Consider the following 13,615-nt stretch of genomic DNA (forward strand, 5'->3'; position numbering starts at 1 on the left):
AGACAAAAGTTGAAGTTTTTGGAAGGTGTGTGTCCCATTACATCTGGTGTAAAAGTAACACAGCATTTCAGAAAAAGAACATCATACCAACAGTAAAATATGGTGGTGGTAGTGTGATTGTCTGGGTCTGTTTTTCTGCTTCTGGACCTGGAAGACTTACTGTGATAAATGGAACCATGAATTATGCTGTCTGCCAAAAAATCCTGAAGGACAATGTCCGGCCATCTGTTCGTGACCTCAAGCTGAAACTAACTTAGGTTCTGCAGCAGGACAATAATCCAAAACACACCAGCAAATCCATCTCTGAATGGCTGAAGAAAAATAAAATGAACACTTTGGAGTGGCCTAGTCAAAGTCCTGACCTGAATCCTATTGAGATGCTGTGGCATGACCTTAAAAAGGCGGTTCATGCTCAAAAAACCCTCCAATGTGGCTTAATTACAACAATTCTGTCAAGATGAGTCGGCCAGAATTCCTGCACAGTGCTGGAACAGACTCATTGCAAGTTATCGCAAATGCTTGATTGCAGTTTTTGCTGCTAAGGGTGGCACAAACAGTTATTTAGTTTAGAGGGCAAACACTTTTTCACACATGGCCATGTGGGTTTGGATTTCCCTTCATGATAAAAAAAATTCAAAAACTGTATGTTGTGTTTACATGTAATCTTTGATTAATATTTAAATTTGTTTTGATGATCTGAAAAATTAAAGTGTGACATGTGAGCTGAGCATGATCAGGTTTGTACACACTGGTATAGGATCTAGCATACATGCCTTACATATCTACATGTTTTGATGTTAATTGTTTTGTGCCACTAAATTGGGGTTAACTTTTATTCCTTTTTTTCCACCTTAGACCTAACAGCGCTGAAAGAGGAGAGAGAAGATCTGAATGAAACTGAAGAGAAATATCATTTTAAAAATCTTCATGATTTCATATCTGGAGAAAAATCTTTTTGTTCCTTACAGTCTGAAAAGACTTCGATACCATTTACCTGCCATCTGTGTGGGAAAAGTTTCAAGCAAAAACGATACCTTTATGTCCACAGGCGTATTCACACTTTGGAGCGCCTTTTTACCTGCCAACAGTGTGGAAGAAGTTTCACTCAAAAAGGACACCTTAACACACACATGAGAATTCACACTGGAGAGAAGCCTTACTCATGCAACCAGTGTGGAAAGAGTTTCAGTCGACAAGGATATCTTGATGGTCACATGAAAATTCACAATAGAGTAAAGCCTTACACATGCAAACTGTGTGGAAAGAGTTTCACTCAAAGTGGAAATCTTGAAGTCCACCAGACAATTCATACCATGGAGAGCCCTTTTACCTGCCAACAGTGTGGAAAGAGTTTCACTCAGAAAAGATACCTTAACAGACACATGAGCTTTCACACTGGAGAGAAGCCTCACATGTGCAAACTGTGTGGAAAGAGTTTCAAGGAAAAGGGAACCCTTAACACACACATGAGAGTTCACACTGGAGAGAAGCCTTACAAATGCAAACAGTGTGGAAAACGTTTCAGACAAAAAGAAAGCCTTAACAGACACATGAGAGTCCACACTGGAGAGAAGCCTTACTCATGCAAACTGTGTGGAAAGAGTTTCAATGAAAAGGGAACCCTTAATATTCACATGAGAGTCCACACTGGAGAGAAGCCTTACAAATGCAAACAGTGTGGAAAGAGTTTCAGACAAAAAGAAAGCCTCAACAGACACATGAGAGTTCACACTGGAGAGAAGCCTTACTCATGCAAACTGTGTGGAAAGAGTTTCAATGAAAAGGGAACCCTTAATATTCACATGAGAGTTCACACTGGAGAGAAGCCTTACAAATGCAAACAGTGTGGAAAGAGTTTCAGACATAAAGAAAGCCTTAACAGGCACATGCGAATTCACAATAGAGAGAAGCCTAACAGATCCCCTCAGTGTGTAAAGAGTATCAAACAAAATGTCTAGAACGGACAGTTCTGGTCCTTGATTGTAATTGGTTGAGCCACACTCAAACCTGTTGTATATTACTCTACAAACCTACACCTCTTTGTTTCTTGGCAACCACATTGTTGAAACCGCAGTTACAGTTGAGGTCAAAAGTTTACACCCCTTTCAGAATGTGCAAAATGTTTCCTTGTCTATAAAATCCCAAAGTATTCCAATTAGAATCCTATATAAGGCTCCTATGATAGAAATTCTAATTCACTTTTTAAAGAAATATGTCTTGCCCATGATACACTTGTTTGACAGAGTTTAATGCATAAACGTGCAAGGAATAATATGGACTATAGACAATGTATTTTGCTCTGTCTTTAAAGTAAATCTTCACATTTGTATGCCAAGAATTGAAGGGAGAGCTCGCAGGAAGTGCACTGTTTTTTGGTTGAAGCACAAGTGAAGGACACTGAGTACGTTTACATGGACAACAATATTCCGATTTTAAAACAATTAAGACAATACTCTGATTAAGAAGCAACCATGTAAACTGATATTTTTGATTAATTTAATCCGACTAAAGTCATAATCGGAATAAACACAAATCGAATTAAGACAGGTGGAGTATTCCTATTTTAGTCGCATTATGGAAGACATGTACACACCTTAATCACACTATTCCCCTTGTGCAGTACTTTTCGCCACATTTTGTGACAGGATACACACTAATGCTGCGTTCCAAGCAGGTTTTGAGCTCGCGTCTTCAAACCACGACTCAGGACTTTGTAGCGTTCCAGGCAAGTCACGCCAAGCATTTATTTATTTTATAGTATTAATAATTGGCTGCCCAATTTTAGTTATGGAATGTTTTACCTCTTTACATTCGGCAGGCCCCTTTACTGTCTTTGTTTAAATCATATCTTAAAACCTATCTTTTTTCCTTGGCCTTTGACACCTGAGCTGATATTTGCTGGATCGTGTAAATGTTTGCCCTATATGTGTGGACTTCTTATTGTTTTAAAATGTTTATTTTGAATAATGTGTGCCTTCTTTTAATTTTAATTTTATTGTTCAGCACTTTGGTCTGCTGCAAGGTGGTTATAAATAAAGCTGAATGAATGAATATTGAACCCATAGCTCAGTCAATTAGAGATGATAAGGGAATCAAAGGAATAAGTGTTAGAGGTTTAGAGCAAAAAGATTTGTTTGTATGCAGATGATGTTTTGCTGTTTGTTGCAACACCAGCGGTTAGTATTCCTAGACTGATGTCCATTTAAAAAAAATTCGGCACCTACTCAGGATATAAACTAAATGTTTAAAAAAAACACACACATTTTAAGTTTTAATTATACTCATCAGAGAGCTATGTTTAATAGATTTTAATTTAAATGGAATGCAACAAGTATTTGGGAATATTAATAACCAAAGATACTACAAAATTATTTGACAGTAATTATGGCCCTGTAAATAAGATAATTAAATCAGATATAGATAGGTGGTCCCAGCTGCCCTTAGAAATGCATAATAGAGGGGACTTCCGGCGGCAAGATGAGGAGATAGTCGCATTTCGCTTGCGCTCTCACTCGTTGTCATTTTATTTGCATTAATACGTTCAAATATATTTGGAAAGGGTTTACTTTATTTCTACAGATACTCCGCATATTTGATTAGTCGATCTGTCGAAAAATGACAAGTAAAAACGTGAAAAAATCGACGACAAGACAGACGCGGCTTGACAGTCCCAGCCTAAAGCAAGTTAATATGGAGGCCGCTGCTAACACCACAAGCAAAAGCCACGCCGATCTATCTCTGGCACAAGAGGACAATACACTTCTTCAGCTAATTAAAACTGAACTGATATCCTCCCGCGGTCAGATGGCAGAAACTATAAAAACAGAGATGGCGAGCTTTCGTTCTGAAATTGGATTGATTGTCGAAACCTTCCGATCTGAAGTAAAAACCAGAATGGACGCGCTACAACTGGAGTTTGCGGGACAATTTCAATCCATTCAGACTAAGCAAACTACTATGTCTGATACTATGGAGAAAATGGAAACATCGCTCAATTCTCACCACGACTCGCTCGAAACAATGAAAACCGCAGTTTCAACTTTAAAGGACCAAATGCAGAAACTGCAAGAGCAACAGCAGGACCTCGAGAATAGGAGTCGTCGCCAAAACCTGCGGATAATTGGCATACCTGAAGACGCGGAGAAAGGCCGGCCTACCGATCTCATGTCTGGTTTCTTTTCAGAGGTGCTAGGTAAAGACTTGCCGGATCTTCAATCAGTGGTGCTGGATCGCGCTCATCGTGCCCTCGCTCCGAAACCTCGCGCTGGCGACAGGCCCAGAGCAATGATCGTTCGTCTGCACTACTTCTCTGATAAGGCCAAGATTCTCCAAGCCTCCAGGAAACGCGGTGAGATTACATTCCGCGGCGCACGAGTTCATATTTTTCCTGATATGAGTGCCGAACTGAGCCGCAGAAGAGCCGCCTTTAACTCTGTGAAACTCAAGCTTAAGCAGGCTGGGATCTCTTACGGCGTCCACCACCCGGCAGATCTACGGTTCACTTTTGAGAACACTAGACTTTCTTTTAAGTCACCATCAGAGGCCGACTCTTACTTTGAGCAACATATTAAACCAAAAATGGATGCACTTGTCTCTGAATAGTTTTCAGGACGATCCTGATATCTTCCCCTCTTTCTGGACTGCAGAGACATTTTCTGGTAAAAAAAAAAGTAAAGGTAGGAAGAAAGTGAGGGGGGAAACTAAATGGCTTCATGAAGCTCTCTTTTCAACAAGACAAAAATTGTGTGTTAAAAGGCATTTTAAGATGTTGAGCGTTTGGAAGAAGTCCTATGCGTTTGGGAACGTTGAAGGTTAGTTACATGTTGGATGTTTTTTTGGTTCTCATTTGGGGAGTGGTTTGGTGGGTGGGTTGGGGTCAGGGTGTTCGTTTGACATTCAAATTTGTTCATGTTTATTTGTGCTATTGTGTACAGTTGTTAGAAATATTTCAGAAGGAGGTTGGCATCAGTTTTTCACCCATTAAACAATGCTGTAAGCCTGAGACATAGCGGTTTACTTACAGTGAACTTTGTTAGTTGGAACGTGAAAGGGGTTAACCATATTATTAAGCGAAATAAGATCCTTACCCATTTAAAGAGATTGGAAGCAAATATATCATTTCTTCAAGAAACTCACTTAATATCAGCTGATCATTATAAACTACAAAAATCTTGGGTGGGGCAAATGTACCATTCAGAGTTTCAGTCAAGATCCAGGGGAGCTGCAATTCTAATTAATAAAAATATTCCGTTCTGTGTGAGCAATGTCCAAACTGATAGGGGGGGAAGATTTGTAATAGTTACTGGTTCATTATATAATGTTCCCCTGATATTAGCCAATATCTATGCCCCTAACTGGGATGATGTATCATTCATGAAAAATCTCTTAACCAGTTTTTCCAATTTGACTACTCATAAATTAATCTTAGGAGGAGACTTTAACTGTGTGCTCCACCCCACTCTGGATAGGTCTTCGAAAACACCCTACAATATAACTAAATCCGCCACGTTTATTAATACTTTTTTAGAGACCTATAAATTTTCTGATCCCTGGCGCTTCTTATATCCAAACCTTAAGCAGTTCTCCTTCTTTTCCCCAGTGCATTGTTCATATTCAAGAATTGATTATTTCTTAATAGATGATAAACTGTTAACTTCTGTTACTGACTGTAAATATGAATCTATTGTAATTTCGGATCATAGTCCAGTTGTACTAAAATTAGCTTTTTCCAAATCACCAATTCGGAAGACCTGGCGCTTTAATAATTTTATTCTTTCCGATTCATCTTTTGTAGAATTTATTAATAATAAGATAGATTTTTTCTTATCCATCAATGACACCTCAGACATTAGTAAGGCTATACTCTGGGAGTCTTTAAAAGCCTATATTAGGGGGGAAATAATTTCATTTGTTTCGTGGGAGAGGAGAAACAGAAATCAGCGACTAAATGATCTTTTGAATCAGATGAAACATTTAGACTTGAAATGTGCAATTAAGCCCTCACCTGACATGTTTAAGGAAAGAACAAAACTACAGACAGAGATTGATTTAATAACATCTGAACAGACAGAAAGGCTTTTGCTTCAATCTCGCGCTAAATTATATGAACATTCTGACAAATCTGGGAAAATTCTCACTCAACAAATAAGACAATACTCAGCTACAAATACTATAACATCTATTCGCAGGGAGGATGGCAGAGTCACCAGGGATGAACTAGAAATCAACTTAGTCTTTGAAAAATTTTACACAGCCCTGTATTCATCTGAAATTGACTATAATCCTTCAGAACTTAATTCTTTTTTTAATTCTATTCAAATGCCCCAAATCCCATCTAACGATAACGTAGAATTGGAGAAAATTATTGATTTGGAAGAACTTAATGTAGCTCTCTCAAACATGCAAAATTCAAAAGCTCCTGGGCCAGATGGCTTTACAGTAGAATTTTTTAAAATGTTTAAAGGGAAATTAATGCCTCTGCTACTTGCTGTACTTGAGGAATCATTCTCTATAGGCTGCCTTCCACACACATTTTATCAAGCGACAATTTCTGTTTTACCTAAAAAAGGGAAAGACCGTCTGAACTGTGGCTCATTTCGGCCTATATCTTTGCTTAATGTGGACTGTAAAATATTGGCAAAGGTTTTGGCCCGAAGACTGGAGAATGTCCTCCCCACTATCATAGCCCCAGATCAGACTGGTTTTATTAAAAAACGCTTTTCATTTTTTAATATACGCAGGGTATTTGATATCATTTACTCTCCTGACTCAAACAAACATTTACCAGAAATTGTAATATCTCTAGACGCTGAAAAAGCCTTTGACAGAGTGGAGTGGAGCTATCTTTTCTGCTGTCTAGAGAGGGTCCAAATTTTTTGACCTGGGTAAAACTTTTATATGCTTCCCCCTTCTCTTCTGTTATCACAAACAATACTAGTTCACAGTATTTCCCATTGCATAGGGGAACTAGACAGGGTTGCCCTCTGTCCCCCTTATTGTTTGCAGTGGCAATTGAACCTCTGGCCATTTTGTTGAGGTCAACCTCAGATATCCAAGGCATATTTAGGGGGGACAGAGAGCACAAACTATCACTCTATGCAGATGACCTGCTTTTATTTATTACAGATCCTTACAATTCTCTCCCTCGTGTAATGACTGCACTAGAGTGTTTCAGTCATATTTCTGGTTACAAACTCAACCTCTCTAAGAGTGAATTATTTCCCATAAATCATGCTGCACAAAATACTTCTTTTTCCCCCTACCCATTTACAGTAGCCCTTGATAAATTTACATATTTAGGCGTGGTTGTCTCAAGAAATATTTCTGAGCTGTTTAAGCTCAACTTTACTCCCCTCTTAGAACAAACTAGGATATCACTTGAAAAATGGTCTAAGCTCCCCAACTCTCTGATTGGCAGGATCAATTTAATTAAAATGATTGTGCTCCCTAAATTTTTATATTTCTTCCAAACAATACCTATTTATATCAAGAAATCATTTTTTGCTCATTTAAATAAAATATTCTCCTCTTATCTTTGGAATAAAAAACCTCCCAGAATACGTCTACATTTTTTGCAAAACCCTAAAGAACAAGGTGGGATGGCCCTCCCAAATTTTCAATTTTATTATTGGGCTTGTAATTTAAGAGCTTTGACTTATTGGCAAGGCTCACATTACACAATACATGTCCCAGATTGGGTCCAAATGGAATCCTCAGCCTGCCTTCCTTCCTCACTCTCAGCTCTGCTATTTTCACCCTTACCGATGGGTCTAGACTCCCATACGTTGCACCCAATGGTATGGAACTCCATTCAGATCTGGGCCCAAATTCGCAGGCATTTCGGATGGCAAAGAGGTTCAATTTGTGCTCCAGTTGCCAGAAATCATCGTTTTTCTCAGCCTCTGAACGACCAGACATTCGTGCTATGGCAAGGAAAAGGTATTTTAACATTTAAGGATCTTTTTGCTGATGGTTGCTTCTTGTCTTTTACCCAAGTACAGTCTCAATTTAAAATACCTAAAGCTCACTTTTTCAGATATCTACAGGTGCGGGATTTCATACGCAAGAATATTTCTTCTTTTCCTTTCCTCCCTGAACAAAATCCTATTGATCAACTTTTTCCTGATAACCCAGAACAAAGAGGAACTATCTCTGACTTATATACAAAACTTCTATCTATACCATCCACTTCTGCATCCGCACAAAGAGATTCCTGGCAACTGGACCTAAATATCTGCCTGACAGATGAGATATGGAATGAGGCTATATATAGAATTCATGGATCTTCTATCTGTGCTAGACACAGCCTTATTCAATTTAAAGTGGTACATAGACTTCATCTTTCTAAAGCCAAGCTGGCAAAGATGTATCCTTCTGTTGACCCCACCTGTACAAGATGTAAGCAATCCCCTGCTACATTAGCCCATATGTTTTGGTTATGTCCTAGTCTATCTGGTTTTTGGTCACATATTTTTCTTTCTTATTCTAGAATATTTTGTAAAGATATTTGTGCAAATCCTTTGACTGCTATCTTTGGTATTGTATATGGAAATAACACTTTGTCAAAAAGTGAACTGGATTGCATCGCCTTTACTTCTCTTTTGGCAAGGCGCTTGATTTTAATTAATTGGAAACAGTCATTTCCTCCTGCTTTTAAACAGTGGGCCAAAGATGTGTTACAATTCCTGAGTTTGGAAAAAATTAGACTTAACTTAAGGGGCTCCAGATCAAAGTTCACTGTCTTATGGCGTCCTTTCATAAATTACCTTCAAAACCAAATATAACTACGAATGGACAAACTGATGTTGATGTTGTCAGGTTTTTCTTGTGATTGACTGATGCTATTTTCTATTTCACCTTTTTATTTTATCTATTTTATTGTTTTTTTTTCCTTTGTATAAATGTACACAATGTAAAAGCTCAATGTCTGTATGCATGCTGTTGTTAGCTATGCTGATATGTGAATATATGGTATCATTTCAATATAATTTCAATAATAAAAAAAAAAGAAAAAAAAAATTACTAAAAAAAAAAAAAAGATTGATAATGCTGGAGGTCTAAAGCTGTTTAGGCTATGAGGCAATAGCATGTAACACGGCCTGTATGTATCAGACTACATGATACACACTACAACTCAATTAAAGTTTCATTAAAATGTTGCCTCACTTTCAAATCAAAAAAAAAAAAAAAAAAAAAAAAAAAAAAAAAAGAAATGCATAATAGAATAGATATAATAAAAATGAACATGCTTCCCCGTCTCTTGTATCTCTTCCAATCCCTACCAATTGAAGTCCCTCTTAAACAATTTAAAGAATGGGATAAGCGGATTTCAAGATTTATTTGGAGGGGTAGGAAGCCAAAAATTAAATTTAAAACACTGCAACTGTCTATAGAGAAAGGGGGCAGAGCACTGCCTTGCTTGTTGGATTATTACAAGGCAGCTCAATTAAGAACATTGGCATGCTGCTGTAACCCAGATTATATAGCAAAGTGGAAAGATCTGGAAATTTCACAGTTAGCTATACCACTGCAATCATTACTAGGTAAAAGAAAAAAACTTTGTATAAACAGAATCCTAATAGTTTAAATCACTGGACTAAAGTTCCTTTTAGAATCTGGTTTAAAAATGTAAATCACACTCACTGGAAAGACAATCAAGTCTACTGAGATGGGTCACCTTTGACCCTGACTTTAAACCAGCAAAATCTGATGGGAGGTTTCAATTTTGGTATAGACTTGGCATCACTACTTTTAGTTCAATTGCCTTAAAGGGAGAACTAGATAGTTTTCAGGAGATCTCAGATAGGTATGGTATGGAAAAATTAGACTTCTTTACTTTACAGGTACCTGCAAACCAGGACTTATTTCAACAGTGAAATAAAATATTTGGAGAAACATGACCCCAATTTAGTAGATTTATTTTTTGATGTTTTATAAAAATAAAGATAATAGGAAACTTGTTTCAAAACTTTATTAAACTAATCAATCCAATAATGAACACTCAACTAGGGAGGTTAGATTGAAATGGGAGAGAGAAGCCAGTCTTGCTATTTCAGAGAAAGAGTGGATGAATATATGTTCAGTTCAAGCTACTTCTACTAGCTCTGGTTTGTGGAGAGAATTTTGCTGGAGGAATCTGGTTAGATACTTTATAACCCCCAAGTTAAAATCTGTTCAGACTGGTGATACAGGTATGGTGGTGTGCTGGAGGAAATGTGGGGAACAAATAGCAGATCACTTTCATGTATTTTGGAGCTGCCCAGCTATTCAGTCATACTGGCAGGAGATAACAAAAGTAATACATAATATCTTTGACGATGCAATTGATTATTATTTTTCTACAATTTATTTGGGTAACTTACCAGCTCATCTGACAGTGAGAGATAAGTATTTATTAAAGATTTTATTAGCAACTAGCAAGAAGGCTGTAACACGAAAGTGGCTCCAGGCGGATCCTCCAACAAAGTCAGTATGGTTGGACATAGTAACCAGTGTTCAAAATATGGAGAGAATTACTTTTGCACTGAGATTACAAATGGACACATATTATCAATACTGGGAAAAATGGATTGTGTTTATGTCTTTATGTCTTGTAGTTTGACCTCTGTATGTATCCATTATGACCTATGTTAAGATGCAATGGTGACCACGCAACTATTTGCCAAGTTCTGTTGTTATTCTTCTTTTTGAAAAAAAAAAAAAAAACTTTAAAAATAAATAAATTCTTGAATGTTTCCTCTATATAATTATTTTTTTAATTGTTAATAATTGTTAAGAATTGTTTTATTTAAGAGAAAATACAATTCTAGATTATAATAATGTAGTAAAACACATTTTTTTTCTTATTACTGATATAATAAACAGTAGTAAAAATCTGCATACTTTTTTTTGTTTTTACCACTATGTGTGAAGGGAAATCATTATACCATACAGGGCTAATAATTATTTCTCACTAACAGAAGCAAGAATAGATTCTAGAATAGATACTGCCAAATCCAAACAGACTCCATTATTTTAGCTGTGCCATAAAATCCATGGTATTGTTTATTTATTTATTTGTATTATTGTTTTAAATAAAGTTACATTTAATCTAAAACTCTGCTTAGATTCAATGACCAACTGGGGTGCTTCATAGATAACAGCTCGATTTTGCAAAATGGGACAAACTAATTGAGAGATTTATCCACTAGGTGGCACGTTAGGTCAACATCGACGATTAGAGAAATGTTTCAAAAATAGATTTATATTTTTTCTAAAATAAACTCAACTGCAGCGGATTTTCATCCTTCAAATCATTAGTCACGTTTCAGCTTTGCACTGCTAGTGTATCAAGCAGTGTAGTATATTTGCAGGACATAATAGATTTCCCAAACTGGGAAGTTGATGAAACAGCATCTATTACAATCAATGGTGGTTCTCCTTACAGTAGACTCTTCCAAAACATCTTTGATTCCGTTCTGAACACTTTGGAAGAGGAAACAGATGAGGAATGCCAACCAAATACATACTACTGCCCAGGTAAAGGGCCAAGATCATCAATGTCAGTAATTATTCTTGGCACAGTTGTGCTCAGACAAGGCTTCTCATCAAACAGCCTTCTGAAATTCATACCACTTCCCAACCTCTATTTGTATTTTGCTCCAAACAGACAAATGCATTGTTTGTCATGTTGACCAAAGCAAAATTTTTAGCATCATTAGCCGCTTTTCCACTGTCGGGCCAGTGCGAGCCAGTGCTAAGAGCGTGCCGGGCGGGGCCAATGGCCTCGAGTCGCAAGCACCAAGACCAAAAGTAAGCTGCGTTTCCACTATCGAGCCAGTAGCCTCGCTGCGCAAACCTAAAGCCCGCCCTTTACACACCTCTTTGAATCAAACGTCATGAAACCTCTCCCCTTTCAGCGGGGAGATTGAAAGTCAGTCACCGTAGTGTGATTATGGAAGGAAGAGAGCCGAAGCGGCTATTTGCTCCTTTCGGTGTTTTCTTGGTGGAAGATGAGGCAGCGAAAACAAGATGCGAAGACGGAGGCTCAGCAGCGTTTAAGGCGAAAGCTTATATTAGCTGCAAAGCGAAAAAGAACAATAAAGCGACGTGGAAGCCGGATACAGCGAATGCAGAAACGTCTAATGTTGGTGATGTCTGTTCTGATGCAAGAAGTGCTCTGCAACAGTTGTTTATGCGGCGGCAATATTTGTAATATATTACATTAATAAATCACTTGAAAAGAAGCTTTGTTTTTATGACCGACACACAAGTCTTTCGTCTAACTTTGTATTACATTAAACTAAATGTAGCATATCTACACACTACTGCAAAAAATAACTACACAGTTGTACTTCTAGTATAATTTTGTATGCTTTTATTTAGGTACAGATACAGGTACAGTGTATGTTAACAATTTATCAAGGTGTATTGGTTAGTTTCTGTGGGTTTTTTTGGACGATGTAAATAAACTTATACATCAGGGGCCAGTTGCATAAAAGGTTTAGACAGACTTAAAAGTTAGTCATCAAATTTTTTTCTTAAAACTTAGATTAATCTAAATTGGATCCAAAATATAACACTGATTACCCCTTAGTTATCTGCTAGTTGGTCAAACGAGTTCTTAAGACACTGTCTTAACATAGAGACTAAGTTTATGCAACTGGCCCCAGATCTCATTTTTATAGGATCTTATTTGCATTTTTCCAAATTTATATACGAGTAGATACCAATCAGATAGGCATTTAAATGTTTTCATCACATAGTTGTCTGTAACAACAGTTAATAGTGTAACGATTACTGAATAGGACCTGATTTACACAGGACACAAAAGGTGCCCCATCAGATAACCATTTAAGTAATGTCCCCATCAAAACGGCATTTCCATATAATATCTGCCTAATGTAAGTGTCTTCTCTGGGCACCGCTTTGTCCATTGTGCGTTTTTATGGCTTTGTACTGCGCCGTGCGCACGCAGTTTCTTCAACTTGTCTCGAACTTGCATTGTGGTGCGCTGGATATTTAGCTTTGCGAGTGCAGCAACGATGTATTTTATCACGTCTTTGTTTCTGCAGACGCCGTCAAACTGGCGTTGTATATTGTCATCGGCCCAAATACATAGAAGAGCCCTGTATTAGTAATACAGCGAAATGCGCATACCACAGACACACTCCGCCTTTCACTTTGACCACGCCTCAAGCCCCGGCTGGCCCGCTTTGGCCCAAGGTTTTCGTCGGGCCGAAAAACCCGGGCCATTGGCCCTGAGGAAGCACCGACGAGGCACGATCAGGCCCCGGAAGTGACAGTGGAAACGCGACTGGCTCTGGCACGCACTAGCACGCCCGCTTTTGGCCCGACAGTGGAAACAGGGCTATTGCTGCAGTCACATAATCCTTCAGAAATCATTCTAATAATCTGATTTTCTGCTCAAAAACTATTATGATGTTGCTGAAATTATTATAATGCTAAAAACAGTGGATTAGATTTTTTTCAGGTTTCTTTGATGAATAGAAAGTTCAGATAAACAGCATTTATTTGAAATATCTGAAATATAAGTTTGTAACATTATGAATGTCTTTATCATCACATTTGATCAATTTAAATCATCCTTGCTAAATAATATATTTCTATTCATCAA

The 13,615-nt window shown here is 37.6% G+C and overlaps 1 pseudogene; it reads left to right on the forward strand.

Moving 5' to 3' along the window:
• Positions 1 to 862: 862 nt before the first annotated feature.
• LOC141312754 (uncharacterized) overlaps positions 863 to 13,615 on the forward strand; it is a 249,274-nt pseudogene continuing 236,521 nt past the window's right edge.

This window comes from Garra rufa, unplaced genomic scaffold (genome assembly GCF_049309525.1).
Source record: "Garra rufa unplaced genomic scaffold, GarRuf1.0 hap1_unplaced_005, whole genome shotgun sequence".
NCBI classification, from domain to species: domain Eukaryota; kingdom Metazoa; phylum Chordata; class Actinopteri; order Cypriniformes; family Cyprinidae; genus Garra; species Garra rufa.